Here is a 16,771-nt window from a genome sequence, read left to right on the forward strand (position 1 = left end):
CCGGATGTAAGTCCAGACCTCCGCGACAATCCCCTGAGAGTCGTCCGAGTCATCGGACGACGCTGGGGGAGAGACGGGAGCCGGAGATCCCTCGGACTCAGAGGAGAACTCCTCCTCTGAGTATTCCGAGTCGCCAAAGTCCTCTGACGGAGGAGTCGGCTCGCGCTTGCATTTGTTGTTTTTGCCCATGGTGGAAAGGCAATAAGAGGAAGAAGGCGAGCAGCGGAGAACATCAAGAGATGTGAAATAATCAGAGAGGCAAAGGCACTATTTATAGAAGAAGAGGGCAACCGCTCACCTCCAACCGCGGTCACTGAACAGTCGCAAAACATTCAATAAGCACTTCAACCCGTCTGAAGACACGTCAGGCGGCTGACGCCGTTTCACGCAACACAACACCCATTGGGGCTCCAGTCAACTGCGCGGAGGATATGATTACACCCGCCGTCACATCACATTACTACACAGAAGCAGCCGGCTAAAACACTCAGCGCACCAAGCCGTCCCTTTGACACACCCATTAGGGGGGGACGCCCAGGAATTATCAGTATATTTTTCAAAACGGTCACATCTGTGCAGGGCACGCAGTGAATACCTTAAGACAAAAATGAGATACCAGTAAGGATCAGAGGAAAGCCAAATATAGCCAGTGAAGTACAAAATATGGCCGACAGAAGCGATGTGAAGACTAGACAGAGAACGTCCATCAGACGTCCAATCAGTCACAGAGCAAATAAATTGCACTACCTAGCAAGATATGGATGGATTGCGAACTCGGCTGCTAAAGACAAAATATATGCTGACCTCTGAAGCAAAATATTGATGACATAATGCTGACCTCCAAAGCATAATGCGAATAGCTTCATGCCGATTTCTTAGCCACCCACGTCAACTCTCTGTACTCGGCTGCTAAAGACAAAATATATGCTGACCATATCCACATGTATTGCCCCACGGTCGAGTATATAAGGCCTAGGGGGCACCCCTTCAGAACGATCGACCCTATTACTTAGCCACCCACGTCAACTCTCTGTACTCTCAATCCAGAGAGCTCTCTTGTAACCACATTCACCAAGCATACTCACCAGGACGTAGGGTGTTACGCATCTCTAAGCGGCCCGAACCTGTAAACCTTGTCTACTGTCCCTCGTGCAGTCGACACGAACCATTTTGCTACAGTCGTCAACACCATCCTACTTCTAAAAACACCTCGAGGGGCAACCCCGGGTGTGCGGTCGGACCCAAAACACCGACAGCTGACGCGCCAGGTAGGGGGTGTGTCAACGATTCAAGCTAGCTCAATGGCCGTCACCTTCTACAGCAAGATCACCCTCCGTCCCGGATCCGTATTCTGCTTCGGAACAATCTCATCTGTAGCGGATGAAGGGGGAATTCTACACCGTATCGCGGATCCGCCGGAAAAGAAGTCTCCTCCAACGAACTCCGAAAATGTCGGAGAAGCGCAACCTCCAGCTCTTCGGAAAAAGATCATCTCCGGAAGGTTGGGGGCCGAGGGCTCGCTGACCCGGAAAACTCCACTGTCTACTTCCCCGACAAAAGAATGGACACGGATCGCGAGGAAGAAGGAGACCAGGGAGAAGCAAGTTGTTCTTTCCGTTCCTCCGGCCTCAAAGGAGAACGAAAAGAATGTCGCCACGACAGCAGCCCCATTCTACCCCGACGTCCTCTTCATCGGGAGAGTGGAATCGCCTACCGTCTCCGACGACGAGCCGACCGCACCCGGAGAAGAACCGCCTCAACGAGAATCCCGCCGACGGAGGAATCGGCGCAGGAACGTTCGACGACATTACGCGGCCGGAGAACGGGATCCGGAGCAGCCTGTCTCGCGAGACGAGGTCTCGGAGATAGGAGAAACTCCGGAAGAACGCGTCTTCAGAGAACGAAGGAACTCCCGACGACGTGATCGCCGACGGGCTCAGGAACAAGCCGAGCAAGATGCAAGGCAACGCCGGGAGAATCCGCTCTTCGGGCGCAACCTGAATCCCGACTTCGCTCGAGCTATGAACACGCCGAGCGAAGTCGGAGGGGTACTAGCTCGGATAGCTGATGGACTTCCTCAGACTCCCGACGCCGAGGGCTACCGACGCCTGTTCACCCAGGCAGCCGGACCACCTGCCTCTCGCGCCCGAGGAGGACCTCGTGGAGGCGAACGCACGCTGGACGACATCCTCGACGCCCAGTGCCCGTACCACAAGGACATGCGCCACACTCTTCGTAACTGCCGGGACTTCAAGCACTCCGTCGGGCACGGCCGACCCTTCCAACCTCTACCTCCTCCTCCGCCGAGGGGAGGACCAGATGAACCACGACAACCCCATCAGCAGGAGGAGGGAGGAGGAGGAGCTTTCCCGCGCGTCGACAGGGAGGTCAACGTCATCTTCGGCGGACATGGGTCGCAGGAGAACAAAAGACAACAAAAGCTCAACGACCGCCAGATATTGGTGGCGACCACCGGTCCTCCCGCCCCATACCGGTGGTCGGAGCACCCGATCACTTTCACTCGGGAGGATCAATGGCTCAACTTCGACCATCCGGGCAAATACCCGCTCCTCGTCGATCCGGTGATCCGAGAGAGCCGGGTAAAGAAGGTGCTAGTGGACGGGGGGAGCAGCATCAACGTCACCTTCCCCCGGACACTCCAAGGCTTGGGAGTTCACCTCAAAGAGCTCCACGAGTCAGACACTCCTTTCTTCGGCATCGTGCCGACGGAAGGGGAATACCCGCTGGGCCACATCTACATGCCGGTCACCTTCGGAACTCCGGAAAACTACAGAACTGAGTTCCTGAGGTTCGAAGTGGCGAACTTTGACTGCGGGTACAACGCCATCATCGGGAGGCCGGGATTGGCCAAATTCATGGCCATTCCACATTACACGTACATGATACTGAAGATGCCAGGACCGCAAGGAATCATAACTGTGCGCGCCGACTTCCAAGGCGCCGCAGAGTGTTTCCGAGTGGCCATCCAAGCAGCCCTCACCACCAAGCCGTCGACGGTTTCTTCAACACAGGCGAACTCTAAGCCTGAGGAGGACCTTGCAGTACCAGCAAACGAAGCTCAGGCCGCGACCTCTATGCGGCCGACTGAAGAAACCAAGAGGATCAACCTGGGGTTCGCTGATGAACGCAAGACTGCCATCATCAGCTCCAGCTTGGACGACAAATAGGAAAGCGCGCTCGTCCAGTTCCTGCAAGATAACCGAGACGTATTCGCATGGCAACCTGCGGATATGCCGGGAGTCCCAAGAGAACTGGCCGAGCACAAATTGAAGGTCTACCCCCAGGCGAGGCCGATTCGGCAAAAGCTACGTCGTTTCACGCCCGACAAGAGAGAGGCCATTCGCGCCGAGTTAGCTCGCTTGGTCGCGGCTGGATTTATTAGAGAAGTATTACACCCCGAGTGGTTAGCCAACCCTGTTCTTGTACTCAAAAAGAATAAAGTGGATTGGCGCATGTGCGTCGACTATACTGATCTCAACAAACACTGTCCGAAGGATCCCTTCGGGCTCCCAAGGATAGATCAGGTGGTGGACTCCACCGTTGGATGTTCTGTGCTGTCTTTCTTAGATTGCTATTCCGGGTATCATCAGATTAGTTTGGCGAAGGAAGACGAGGAAAAAACAGCGTTCATCACTCCGTTTGGTGCTTTCTGTTATACCTCCATGTCGTTCGGCCTCAAAAACGCTGGAGCGACCTATCAGAGAGCCATTCAAACATGCTTAGCCGATCACTGGGGCAAGCATGTGGAGGCCTACGTAGATGATGTGGTAATCAAAATGGAGAACTCGGAAAACTTCATTGAAGACTTACAGCTGGTTTTCAGCAGTCTGAGACGATATAGATGGAAGCTTAATCCTAAAAAATGTGTTTTCGGGGTACCGGCGGGAAAGCTACTCGGGTTTATCGTCAGCCACCGAGGAATTGAGGCTAATCCGGATAAGATTGAAGCTATCATGAAGATGGAAGCACCTCGATCACAAAAGAAGGTTCAGCGACTTACTGGATGTATGGCAGCTCTGAGCAGATTTATATCCAGGCTCGGAGAAAAAGGTTTGCCATTTTACAAGCTACTCAAGAAGGTGGATAAGTTTCAATGGACTTCAGAAGCACAGGAAGCTCTAGATGCACTGAAAAAATTCTTAACAACACCACCAGTACTGAAGCCACCCTGGCGAGCTACGTCAACTCAACCGGCTGGAGATTTGCTACTATATATCTCTTGCACGACTCACGTGGTAAGCACCGTGTTGGTAGTCGAGCGAGTAGAAGAAGGACATGCCTACCCAGTGCAACATCTTGTTTACTTCATCAGCGAAGTTCTGGGCCCCTCAAAGAAAAAGTATCCTCAAGTTCAGAAGCTATTATATGCAGCAGTCCACAATGAAGGCGAAGAGAAGCAAAAAGGCACTAACCAGCGTTGGTTGCTTCCAATTCAGAGACGCGATGTTGAAGAGACACTGGATTCCAACACGCAAGGGACGAAGCCACTTCGGGGACAGAAGCACCCTGCAATCTCAGCTGGCTGGCCATCCCATCCACCAAAGTCTGATGAGGAAAACAGATGAGGGTGATGACAACAGTTCATGCAATGTGAAAATCAAGCTAAAACACATCACGGTACCTGGAGGTTGGAAAAGAACGAAGGGATCCCCAAATCAGAGGAGATCAATTGATAAGCAGGCGTAAGGCCACCACCCGGAGTAGCTTGCAACAAACCAGCAAAGATCAGTTCAGTACCTTCAACAGAGCCCAACACTCAGTCAGCAGGGACGTTGCCCTCTAAAGCGACTCCCTGATCCAAAGTTTGGGCTACCACCATACAGCCAGAGTGTGGAGGAGATCCCGCGTGAACGTCCATGGAAGTACAGGAAGGAGACCCTGCTTGGGCACCCTCGGGGGCTGGGTCATAGTTGGCACTGCCCACTTGAGCCGGATCATCCCCGGCAGCACCCTCGGGGCTGGGCAGTGGCTTACACTCTTCACCCGAGCTAAGTCATCCCCGGCGACATCCTCGGGGGCTGGGCATGTGTCAGCACCATTCTTGAGGTCCAAGCTCTCCGCAGTAACCACCTCTAAGGTTGACGGGCCCTCAGCTACTTCCATAGGACCAGGACAATCCAAGTCAGCCTCCCGACCCTCGAGATCGCGCTCTAAGGTCGACGAGGCACGGGATGACCTCAACCCAGCATCAGGCACGTCGACGCAAACCTCCACTGCACCATCATCCACTGGCTCCGACAACAAGTCTTCCGGGACCATATCTTCAAGAGTCTGATCAAAGTTGGCCAGGGACAGTTCTTGCAGACCAATGAGGGCAGACAAAGCAGGAGAGGGAACTCCACTACTTCCACCGCTAGCGATGAATTGCCGACTATTTTTCCGAGTCAAAGGAGCTTCATTTTCTTCCTCCTCATCATCCACATTGACAACACAAGCAGCACCCCCATTGGGATCAGCAACAGGTGGAGCACCCACATTGGGATCAGGAGCCGATTGGGTACACCCATTGGGGTCAGCATCAACAAGTCCAGTCGCAGGCATTTCTTCAGTAGCAGGAACCGAGGTACCAACGTCCTGATCAAAGCTGGATACTCGCCGGAGGCGTCTTCTTTTCTTCTTCTGCTCATCAGCAGAAGGATCAGGCTGATTGGCTCGGCAAGGGCGCCTCGGGCGAGTACTGACAGTTTTCTGTGCATCCAAAGTAGTATCAACCTCTGGGAGGGGCACCACTGCCAACGCCCCGGCAGGAGCAGCATCAGAAGAATCCTCAGCTAGCAAATCGAGCATAGCGTTTATATCTGCATCACTAGGGTTTAGGGGCACCTCAAAATGGACCTGCCGTTCGTCATCAGGAATCTCCCCAAGCGAAGCAACCAAAGCACTAACTTCTTCAGCAGAGGGTCGCACTCTAAGGCCGAAACTACCATCAGAAACTGGTGGATTCGACACGAAAAGGGTGAAGGCTTTGGGAGGAGGCAAGTTCCAGGCCGAGTACGCCACTAGAGCACCAACATTTGACACCTTGCCCCTGAGGATCATTTCAAGTCGGCTCACCAAGTCTGCAGAAGGAATTCTCCTGTTGGTAACCCGAGTTGAGTCGGCTAGCCCCCGATACAGATAAGCTGGATAGGCTCTGTCTTTCAGTGGCTGAATATTCTTGAAAACAAAGTCAGTAACCACAGCTTCAGTAGTTAGACCCCTCTCTTTCAGCAGTCCAACTTCAGCTAGCAACACACCTGCCTCAACTACCTCCTGATCTGTGGGAGACTCGATCTAGCTTGGGGTGCGAACGTCCGGCTGTCTTCCCGACCGGGAGGGGAGAGAATTCCCATAATTCTCAACTATGAACCACTCTAGGCGCCATCCTTTAATACTGTCCTTGAGTGGGATCTCGAGATATTCAGTTTTCCTCCCACGGCGCATCTCCAAGCTGGCACCCCCGACCAACTGATGTTGACCCCCGGCCATCCCAGGGCGACAATGATACAAATATTTCCATAAACCGAAATGCGGCAGCACACCAAGGAAGGCTTCGCATAAGTGAACAAAAATGGAGATTTGCAGAATTGAATTGGGGTTCAAATGGGTCAAGTTAATGTGGTAGAAATCAAGGAGGCCGCGGAAAAAAGGAGAGATGGGAAGGCCGAGGCCGCGGAGAAGAAAAGGGGCGTAAACCACGGATTCATGGGTATCCTCTGTCGGAACAGTGAACCCGTGGCAAATCCGCCAAGAACAGAGTTCTCGCGGAGGAAGAACCCCGATAGATACGAGGTGGAGAAGCTCAGTTTCGGAAATGATGGACATGTGGTTACCTGCGAAAGGCAACTGGCTGTTGGGGTCGATTGGAGGAATCACCACAGCAGACGAGCTCGTGGTCTTCCTCTTGGGTGCCATCTCAATTCTATCAGCGAGCAGAGTGGAAAGCGAAGGGCAGAGAGGATTTGGAAGCGGAAAAGCAAGAACTAGGGCACGGAAAGCAAAGGCGGCTAAAAGCGCAGCTCTTATGGGATATTCTCAAGCCAGATACCGTTTCAAAAAGTGCCCAGTCAGCACCCAGCGTACCACGTGGTCATCCGACAGTTATTTCCAGAAAACCGACGCGCCACCTCATCACTCGGCTATCATCCTCAAAGTGACTCGCGCGGCCCGCTATCACTCGGCTATCATCCTCAAAGTGACTCGCACGGCCCGCTATCACTCGACTATCATCCTCAAAGTGACTCGCGCGGCCCGCTATCACTCGGCATTGTTTCTACAATGTTGGTATCGTGTTTAGTCACTCGGCGTTACCTCTAAAACGCCGACGTCGCCCTCCAGTCACTCGGCGTTGCCTCTAAAGCGCCGATATTGTATTCAATCGCTCGGCGTTACCTCTAAAACGCTGATATCGTGTTTAGTCACTCGGCGTTGCCTCTAAAACGCCGACGTTGCCCTCCAGTCACTCGGCGTTGCCTCTAAAAGCGCTGATATTGTATTCAATCGCTCGGCGTTACCTCTAAAACGCTGACATCGTGTTTAGTCACTCGGCGTTACCTCTAAAACGCCGACGTCGCCCTCCAGTCACTCGGCGTTGCCTCTAAAGCGCCGATATTGTATTCAATCGCTCGGCGTTACCTCTAAAACGCTGATATTGTGTTTAGTCACTCGGCGTTGCCTCTAAAACGCCGACGTTGCCCTCCAGTCGCTCGGCGTTGCCTCTAAAGCGCTGATATTGTATTCAATCACTCGGCGTTGCCTCTAAAACGCTGATATCATGTTCAGTCGTTCGGCAGTTGCCTCCAAAACGCCAACGTCGTCTTCAAGTAACTCGGAATCAATTTCATGAAAAAGTCGGAAGAGGAATGATTCAGGAACTTCGAGTTGCGAATATCAGAGAGTAATCATCAAGAGAAACCAACGTCATTTCATTCATCAAAGGGAAGATAACACACTTACAAATCAACTCTTCGCGAGTTGATACTTCCCTACTATTACTACATTACATTACTACTACTACACTACGCTATACTACTCTACACTACTAATACTACTACATTATTTCACTATACTACTTCTAATCTATACTAATATCTAAAAACCAGTGGCATTTAGCCACTGGCCTTGTTGCTGCCCTTACTGCTGCCGCCGCCGCCGCTGCCCCTGCTGCTGCCGCCGTTGCCGCTCCTGCTGCCGCCGTTGCCGCCGCCGCTGCCGCTGTTGCTGCCCCTGCCGTCGCCGCCGCTGTCACCGTCGCCATCGTCGTCGTCGTCACCGTCGTCGCCGTCGTCGTCCTCGTCCTCGCCGCCGTCGTCCGAGTCCTCCTCGTCCGAGGAGTACTCCGACTCATCCGAGCCCTCGAGCCCGGAGCGCTCGACGGCCCGGATGTAAGTCCAGACCTCCGCGACAATCCCCTGAGAGTCGTCCGAGTCATCGGACGACGCTGGGGGAGAGACGGGAGCCGGAGATCCCTCGGACTCAGAGGAGAACTCCTCCTCTGAGTATTCCGAGTCGCCAAAGTCCTCTGACGGAGGAGTTGGCTCACGCTTGCATTTGTTGTTTTTGCCCATGGTGGAAAGGCAATAAGAGGAAGAAGGCGAGCAGCGGAGAACAGCAAGAGATGTGAAATAATCAGAGAGGCAAAGGCACTATTTATAGAAGAAGAGGGCAACCGCTCACCTCCAACCGCGGTCACTGAACAGTCGCAAAACATTCAATAAGCACTTCAACCCGTCTGAAGACACGTCAGGCGGCTGACGCCGTTTCACGCAACACAACACCCATTGGGGCTCCAGTCAACTGCGCGGAGGATATGATTACACCCGCCGTCACATCACATTACTACACAGAAGCAGCCGGCTAAAACACTCAGCGCACCAAGCCGTCCCTTTGACAACCCATTAGGGGGGGACGCCCAGGAATTATCAGTATATTTTTCAAAACGGTCACATCTGTGCAGGGCACGCAGTGAATACCTTAAGACAAAAATGAGATACCAGTAAGGATCAGAGGAAAGCCAAATATAGCCAGTGAAGTACAAAATATGGCCGACAGAAGCGATGTGAAGACTAGACAGAGAACGTCCATCAGACGTCCAATCAGTCACAGAGAAAATAAATTGCACTACCTAGCAAGATATGGATGGATTGCGAACTCGGCTGCTAAAGACAAAATATATGCTGACCTCTGAAGCAAAATATTGATGACATAATGCTGACCTCCAAAGCATAATGCGAATAGCTTCATGCCGATTTCTTAGCCACCCATGTCAACTCTCTGTACTCGGCTGCTAAAGACAAAATATATGCTGACCATATCCACATGTATTGCCCCACGGTCGAGTATATAAGGCCTAGGGGGCACCCCTTCAGAACGATCGACCCTATTACTTAGCCACCCACGTCAACTCTCTGTACTCTCAATCCAGAGAGCTCTCTTGTAACCACATTCACCAAGCATACTCACCAGGACGTAGGGTGTTACGCATCTCTAAGCGGCCCGAACCTGTAAACCTTGTCTACTGTCCCTCGTGCAGTCGACACGAACCATTTTGCTACAGTCGTCAACACCGTCCTACTTCTAAAAACACCTCGAGGGGCAACCCCGGGTGTGCGGTCGGACCCAAAACACCGACAGCTGACGCGCCAGGTAGGGGGTGTGTCAACGATCCAAGCTAGCTCAATGGCTGTCACCTTCTACAGCAAGATCACCCTCCGTCCCGGATCCGTATTCTGCTTCGGAACAATCTCATCTGTAGCGGATGAAGGGGGAATTCTACACCGTATCGCGGATCCACCGGAAAAGAAGTCTCCTCCAATGAACTCCGAAAATGTCGGAGAAGCGCAACCTCCAGCTCTTCGGAAAAAGATCATCTCCGGAAGGTTGGGGGCCGAGGGCTCGCTGACCCGGAAAACTCCACTGTCTACTTCCCCGACAAAAGAATGGACACGGATCGCGAGGAAGAAGGAGACCAGGGAGAAGCAAGTTGTTCTTTCCGTTCCTCCGGCCTCAAAGGAGAACGAAAAGAATGTCGCCACGACAGCAGCTCCATTCTACCCCGACGTCCTCTTCATCGGGAGAGTGGAATCGCCTACCGTCTCCGACGACGAGCCGACCGCACCCGGAGAAGAACCGCCTCAACGAGAATCCCGCCGACGGAGGAATCGGCGCAGGAACGTTCGACGACATTACGCGGCCGGAGAACGGGATCCGGAGCAGCCTGTCTCACGAGACGAGGTCTCGGAGATAGGAGAAACTCCGGAAGAACGCGTCTTCAGAGAACGAAGGAACTCCCGACGACGTGATCGCCGACGGGCTCAGGAACAAGCCGAGCAAGATGCAAGGCAACGCCGGGAGAATCCGCTCTTCGGGCGCAACCTGAAACCCGACTTCGCCCGAGCTATGAACACGCCGAGCGAAGTCGGAGGGGTACTAGCTCGGATAGCTGATGGACTTCCTCGGACTCCCGACGCCGAGGGCTACCGACGCCTGTTCACCCAGGCAGCCGGACCACCTGCCTCTCGCGCCCGAGGAGGACCTCGTGGAGGCGAACGCACGCTGGACGACATCCTCGACGCCCAGTGCCCGTACCACAAGGACATGCGCCACACTCTTCGTAACTGCCGGGACTTCAAGCACTCCGTCGGGCACGGCCGACCCTTTCAACCTCTACCTCCTCCTCCGCCGAGGGGAGGACCAGATGAACCACGACAACCCCATCAGCAGGAGGAGGGAGGAGGAGGAGCTTTCCCGCGCGTCGACAGGGAGGTCAACGTCATCTTCGGCGGACATGGGTCGCAGGAGAACAAAAGACAACAAAAGCTCAACGACCGCTAGATATTGGTGGCGACCACCGGTCCTCCCGCCCCATACCGGTGGTCGGAGCACCCGATCACTTTCACTCGGGAGGATCAATGGCTCAACTTCGACCATCCGGGCAAATACCCGCTCCTCGTCGATCCGGTGATCCGAGAGAGCCGGGTAAAGAAGGTGCTAGTGGACGGGGGGAGCAGCATCAACGTCACCTTCCCCCGGACACTCCAAGGCTTGGGAGTTCACCTCAAAGAGCTCCACGAGTCAGACACTCCTTTCTTCGGCATCGTGCCGACGGAAGGGGAATACCCGCTGGGCCACATCTACATGCCGGTCACCTTCGGAACTCCGGAAAACTACAGAACCGAGTTCCTGAGGTTCGAAGTGGCGAACTTTGACTGCGGGTACAACGCCATCATCGGGAGGCCGGGATTGGCCAAATTCATGGCCATTCCACATTACACGTACATGATACTGAAGATGTCAGGACCGCAAGGAATCATAACTGTGCGCGCCGACTTCCAAGGCGCCGCAGAGTGTTTCCGAGTGGCCATCCAAGCAGCCCTCACCACCAAGTCGTCGACGGTTTCTTCAACACAGGCGAACTCTAAGTCTGAGGAGGACCTTGCAGTACCGGCAAACGAAGCTCAGGCCGCGACCTCTATGCGGCCGACTGAAGAAACCAAGTGGATCAACCTGGGGTTCGCTGATGAACGCAAGACTGCCATCATCAGCTCCAGCTTGGACGACAAATAGGAAAGCGCGCTCGTCCAGTTCCTGCAAGATAACCGAGACGTATTCGCATGGCAACCTGCGGATATGCCGGGAGTCCCAAGAGAACTGGCCGAGCACAAATTGAAGGTCTACCCCCAGGCGAGGCCGATTCGGCAAAAGCTACGTCGTTTCACGCCCGACAAGAGAGAGGCCATTCGCGCCGAGTTAGCTCGCTTGGTCGCGGCTGGATTTATTAGAGAAGTATTACACCCCGAGTGGTTAGCCAACCCTGTTCTTGTACTCAAAAAGAATAAAGTGGATTGGCGCATGTGCGTCGACTATACTGATCTCAACAAACACTGTCCGAAGGATCCCTTCGGGCTCCCAAGGATAGATCAGGTGGTGGACTCCACCGTTGGATGTTCTATGCTGTCTTTCTTAGATTGCTATTCCGGGTATCATCAGATTAGTTTGGCGAAGGAAGACGAGGAAAAAACAACGTTCATCACTCCGTTTGGTGCTTTCTGTTATACCTCCATGTCGTTCGGCCTCAAAAACGCTGGAGCGACCTATCAGAGAGCCATTCAAACATGCTTAGCCGATCACTGGGGCAAGCGTGTGGAGGCCTACGTAGATGATGTGGTAATCAAAACGGAGAACTCGGAAAACTTCATTGAAGACTTACAACTGGTTTTCAGCAGTCTGAGACGATATAGATGGAAGCTTAATCCTGAAAAATGTGTTTTCGGGGTACCGGCGGGAAAGCTACTCGGGTTTATCGTCAGCCACCGAGGAATTGAGGCTAATCCGGATAAGATTGAAGCTATCATGAAGATGGAAGCACCTCGATCACAAAAGAAGGTTCAGCGACTTACTGGATGTATGGCAGTTCTGAGCAGATTTATATCCAGGCTCGGAGAAAAAGGTTTGCCATTTTACAAGCTACTCAAGAAGGTGGATAAGTTTCAATGGACTTCAGAAGCACAGGAAGCTCTAGATGCACTGAAAAAATTCTTAACAACACCACCAGTACTGAAGCCACCTCGGCGAGCTACGTCAACTCAACCGGCTGAAGATTTGCTACTATATATCTCTTGCACGACTCGCGTGGTAAGCACCGCGTTGGTAGTCGAGCGAGTAGAAGAAGGACATGTCTACCCAGTGCAACATCATGTTTACTTCATCAGCGAAGTTCTGGGCCCCTCAAAGAAAAAGTATCCTCAAGTTCAGAAGCTATTATATGCAGTACTTCTAACTGCCCGCAAGCTGCGTCACTACTTTGATGACCACAAAGTCATAGTAGTAACTGGTTTTCCAATAGGGGATATTCTTCACAACAAGGAAGCCATTGGCCGAATAGCCAAGTGGGCTTGCGAGCTGGGATCTCATGACATCGAGTTCCGACCTCGCACTGCCATCAAAACTCAAGTACTGGTTGATTTCGTATCAGAGTGGACCGAACAACAAGTACCAGATAACCCAGAGACTGCAGAAGTATGGCGAATGTATTTTGATGGCTCGCTGAAGCTGAAGGGAGCAGGAGCAGGGATTCTCTTCACCGCACCTGGAGGCGAACACCTCAAGTACGCCCTCCAGTTGCTATTTCCGGCCTCCAACAATGCAGCCGAGTATGAAGCTCTGATTCATGGACTGAACATCGCCATATCATTGGGTGTCAAGAGATTGATGGTATACGGAGACTCTCTGGTAGTCATCAGCCAGATAAACAAGGAGTGGGATTGTTCAAGCGATTCAATGGGAAGATACTGCGCTGCCGTCCGGAAGCTGGAGGATAAATTTGAGGGTCTGGAATTCCATCATGTAGAAAGAGATCGGAACACAGCAGCTGATGTACTGTCCAAGCTAGGATCCGGTCGAACTCAGGTCCCACCCGGAGTCTTCGTGCAAGAAATCCAACAGCCGAGTATCTCAATGGATCAAACAGAAGAGTGCAACGTTATAGATCAACTCGAGTCAGACTCTGATGACTAGAGGAGGCCGATCATTAAGTATATAAAGAATGAAGAAGAACCAGACGGCAAAAACTCGGCAGAGCGCATTGCCAGACAGTCGGCTCACTATACACTCATTGGGGAAACATTATACAGAAGGGGTGCATCAGGAGTCCTCATGAAGTGTATTCTCCCGTTCACTGGGAAGCAACTTCTGGAGGAGGTCCATGCTGGGCAATGTGGAATACATGCAGCATCCAGAACACTAGTTGGGAAGGTCTTCAGGTCGGGATTTTACTGGCCAACAGCAAAGAACGATGCAGCCGAGTTAGTTCAAAGGTGCGAAGCTTGCCAATACTTGTCAAAGCAACAACATCTGCCAGCACAGCAACTGCAGACCATACCAGTGACTTGGCCTTTCGCATGCTGGGGACTGGATATGATCGGACCTTTCAAGAAAGCTCAAGGGGGATACACTCATGTACTGGTAGCGATTGACAAATTCACCAAATGGATAGATTTCAAGCCCATTGCTTTTTTAACCTCAGCTAAGGCCGTGGAATTCATACAAGACATAATATTTAGATTCGGGATACCAAACAACATCATAACTGACTTAGGATCCAACTTCACAAGTTCAGAATTCTTCGACTTCTGCGAGCAAAAGAGCATTCAGATCAAGTACGCATCTGTAGCACATCCAAGAGCCAACGGGCAGGTTGAGCGAGCCAACGGAATGATATTGGAAGCACTCAGGAAGAAGGTCTTCGATAAGAATGAAAAGTTCGCAGGAAAGTGGATAAGGGAATTGCCCTATGTCGTTTGGAGCCTAAGAACCCAACCTAGCCGAGCCCTGCATGGAAACACTCCTTTCTTCATGGTTTATGGGTCGGAGGCAGTGCTACCTGCTGATCTCAAGTTCGGGGCGCCAAGGTTGATCTTCGAAAACATAGCAGAAGCTGAGGCCACCAGGCTGGAGGACATTGATGTACTTGAAGAAGAACGGCTAAACGCAGTAATCCAGTCAGCACGGTATCAGCAGACTCTAAGGCGCTATCACGACAAGGCTGTGCGACAACGATTCTTCTCAGTAGGGGATCTCGTCCTCCGCCGAATTCTAACGGGGGAGGGACGACACAAGTTATCACCCTTATGGGAAGGACCCTTCATGGTAGTAGAAGTCACTCGGCCCGGATCGTATCGCCTCACTCAGATGGATGGCACAGAAGTTGGGAACTCCTGGAACATAGAACACCTTAGAAAGTTTTATCCCTAGTTGTACTTCAAAACTGCTGGGACGACGATGTACTCTGTAAAGTGGAAATATGTCATCAATAAAAAAGAGGTTTCAAAGATACTCAGTTCGTTTACAATTGACTTGCATTCTTACTTAACTCGGGGTGACCACTATGCCCTACTAACGGAGCAATCGACTTAAGTCGGCAACGACTTAAGGCGGTGCAACATGCTCACGCTTACTTAACTCGGGGTGACCACTATGCCCTACTAACGGAGCAATCGACTTAAGTCGGCAACGACTTAAGGCGGTGCAACATGCTCACACTTACTTAACTCGGGGTGACCACTATGCCCTACTAACGGAGCAATCGACTTAAGTCGGCAACGACTTGAGGCGGTGCAACATGCTCACGCTTACTTAACTCGGGGTGACCACTATGCCCTACTAACGGAGCAATCGACTTAAGTCGGCAACGACTTAAGGCGGTGCAACATGCTCACACTTACTTAACTCGGGGTGACCACTATGCCCTACTAACGGAGCAATCGACTTAAGTCGGCAACGACTTAAGGCGGTGCGACATGCTCACGCTTACTTAACTCGGGGTGAACACTATGCCCTACTAACGGAGCAATCCACTTAAGTCGGCAACGACTTAAGGCGGTGCAACACGCTCATGCATATGCTATCCAAGGGATGACTTCTATATCCCGCAAACAAATTTCATAATCATCGTGCGTCGTTTCACTACTGCAAATTTACGAACCGATGAATTCTGATACAATAAGAGAGTAATTATATCATGCGGATGCTGAACTGATGTCCTCTAACAAATACTCGATCATACTAACTGCGCGCTCAAAGCACACAAAATGTTTCTCTATTTCGCAGCGTCTTTCTCAGGGGCGACCGACGAAGAAGGGCGACTCGAGGAATCGGGGGCAGCAGTCACGTCAGCCCTTATGTCTTCAGGAACAACCACGCCGGGTCTCCTCATCAAGATTCGTCCCGCCCGAATAGCCTTGTCCATGGCTTTGTCACGCTGGGCTTTGAGAGTAACTGAAGTTTCTTCGGCAACTTTAGCAGCCAGCCGAGCAGTCTCTAACTCTTGGGCAACGGATTTCTTGGAAGCTCGGAGTTCTTTAATGGTGGCGTCCTTTGCTGATATCAGCTGCTTGAGGCGAGTCACTTCGTCCGCAGATTCCTGCAGCCTGCAACGTTGATTGTCCAATTCCTCCATTGTAAAGCGGTGACTCCTCTCCAAGATGGTCAGCGAGTTGCTAGAATCACGGTACAATCTGTCAAGATTGTCACGGGAAGCAGCAAGGATACGTTTTTCCTCCTGCAAGCAAAAATCAACTCCTTCAAGAACCGAGCAAGTAATAGGAACTCAGCAAGGCAAGGCACAGTTTTGTAAATCACCTTTTCAGAATTGAACTGAGCATGAAGAGAAGAGCTCAGGGCATTGGCGTCATCCAAGGCAGCGGAGACTTGACCCAGTTCAGTTTGGCTCTGAGAGTACTTCTCCTCGAAGTCAGCACACCGTTGGACCCATTCAGCCTGATCTCGCGAGTGTTTTTCTTCGATAATTGAAATCTGCCGAGTCATTCCTAGCAAGAGATAATCAAACAAAACGGGGTCAGAAGGTAACGCAGTCCACAGTGAAGGCGAAGAGAAGCAAAAAGGCACTAACCAGCGTTGGTTGCCTCCAATTCATAGACGCGATGTTGAAGAGACACTGGATTCCAACACGCAAGGGACGAAGCCACTTCGGGGACAGAAGCACCCTGCAATCTCAGCTGGCTGGCCATCCCATCCACCAAAGCCTGATGAGGAAAACAGATGAGGGTGATGACAACAGTTCATGCAATGTGAAAATCAAGCTAAAACACATCACGGTACCTGGAGGTTGGAAAAGAACGAAGGGATCCCCAAATCAGAGGAGATCAATTGATAAGCAGGCGTAAGGCCACCACCCGGAGCAGCTTGCAACAAACAGCAGAGATCAGTTCAGTACCTTCAACAGAGCCCAACACTCGGTCAGCAGGGACGCTGC

Source organism: Zea mays, chromosome 3 (assembly GCF_902167145.1).
Source record: "Zea mays cultivar B73 chromosome 3, Zm-B73-REFERENCE-NAM-5.0, whole genome shotgun sequence".
Classification (NCBI taxonomy): Eukaryota; Viridiplantae; Streptophyta; class Magnoliopsida; order Poales; family Poaceae; genus Zea; species Zea mays.